The sequence below is a fragment of the Bidens hawaiensis genome, unplaced genomic scaffold (genome assembly GCF_021521415.1).
Source record: "Bidens hawaiensis isolate Kalapana, Puna unplaced genomic scaffold, B.hawaiensis_p1.1 tig00027749_1, whole genome shotgun sequence".
Taxonomy (NCBI): Eukaryota; Viridiplantae; Streptophyta; class Magnoliopsida; order Asterales; family Asteraceae; genus Bidens; species Bidens hawaiensis.
Window position 1 is genome coordinate 21937 of NW_027494492.1, and position 1828 is coordinate 23764.

A 1828-nucleotide genomic window follows, 5' to 3' on the forward strand; every position below is an offset into this window, starting at 1 on the left:
TAATTCGGATGATTTGGGTAATTTTACCCGATTTAACCGTTTCCGGTGTATTAAAGACGAAACGGGCCCCGCGGCCAAACGGGGTGTCTAACCGAGCTCTAATTTCACCACTTTAATGAAAATATCAATAATAACTATTTTCGGGTCGTGTGTGGTCAAACTTATTTTTGTAAACATAAAGACGGATAACCGTGCTAGGCATGCAAAACGAGAAAACAAACTAACGGTAGTTTTGACTAAAGAACTCTAGGTGATATCACAATCTAAGTCCTGAAAAGTATTTCGGGGTTAACATTGTCCCCGGATCGTGTACGGTACTGGGTTAGCAGTGTCCCCAGACGTACCGGTTAACACAAATTTAAGTTATATTGATAGAAATTGTGTAGTAACGATTTGGGGATCGTATTACAGATCTGTACCAGTAGCCGTGCACCGTAGTACATCTTGCTCACAAGAAGGTGAGTTTTCACGAGCCCCTTTTACTGAACTGTTTTAAATATCTTCCCGGGGCGGAAAGCATGTTTCTATCAAAGTGTTTAAGTACATGCTAATCGCATGGAAACGAATGTATTTATATAATGTTTATTGTACGGAAATCGTACGGTAATGTATTAAGATGGTAATTAACTGAGTTGCTAATATTGTAAGGCCCGAAACAGTGTTCTGGGTTAACAGTGTCCCCAGAGGTTATTAAATGTATTTCTGGGTTAACAGTGTCCCTAGAGGATATTGGAAATGTTCTGGGTTAACAGTGCCCCCAGAGGTTATTAAATATGTTTCTGGGTTAACAGTGTCCCCAGAGGTTATTAGATATGTTTCTGGGTTAACAGTGTCCCCAGGGGTAATTTGATGTGTTTCGGGGTTAACAGAGTTTTCACTCGTGAACTCAGTATAATTACATCGCTTATTTATGATTTTTATAATGATTTGTCATGGTTTATTTAAATTAGTGAAACTCACCAACTATTCGTAGTTGACCCGTTTTCTTTACATGCTTTCTAGGTACACTCAAATTGGAATGAGTGATATGTGTTCGATGCTGTGTGCTATTTTGTGGAAGTCTAGAGATCTATATTTTGCATTAAATATGTTAATGTACTATCGGTAACACTTATGTGATAACGCTTAGATGGTTATGAAACTCAGAACAATGTAATACGTTTAAATTAATGTAGTGGTGTTTTCTTTATAAACAATGCTGTTGATATCAGATGTGTCTGTTGCATCCCGTGTACGTTTCCGCTGCGGTTACGGGGTGTTACACTATGATTATCTGAACTTGTTGTACCATTTAATTTGAATAATATATATTAAAATTTTAATATTGCTTGATAGTACCTTGAGAGCTGTGAGCAATCAGCTCACGCTCCGACATTTCCGCCGTAGGTTGGGGTGTGACAAGTATGACCAACTGCCTTGTCAGGCTCTCCACCAAATATATTCCCTGCACGTGTGCTCTTGGGATTCGGTGGACATCGTGGCCTTTTAATATTGACGTGTTGTACTAGGTTGTACCGTCATTTATGTGTTGTTTATACCCTATAGGTTTGGTGTCATTCCCGATGGATATTCGTCCTTTTTGTCCCATGATGGTAGAGATCTTGGCGCTACAATTCCCGAGTTGTCAAGGAATGTTTGTTATACCTGAGCATGTTTCTGGCGCCATGCTACTTTCCTGGCGCTTGATCTCTCCGCTTAGCGGAACAATATATTATTTTAGGGTGGGTTTAGTACCCTACCCCTATAAGTCCCCCTAGTCCCTAGCTGCCCTTTTTGAAGAATGGAGGGGCTATGGACTTATCTTGGGCCTTGGTTGTGAAAAGTGTAG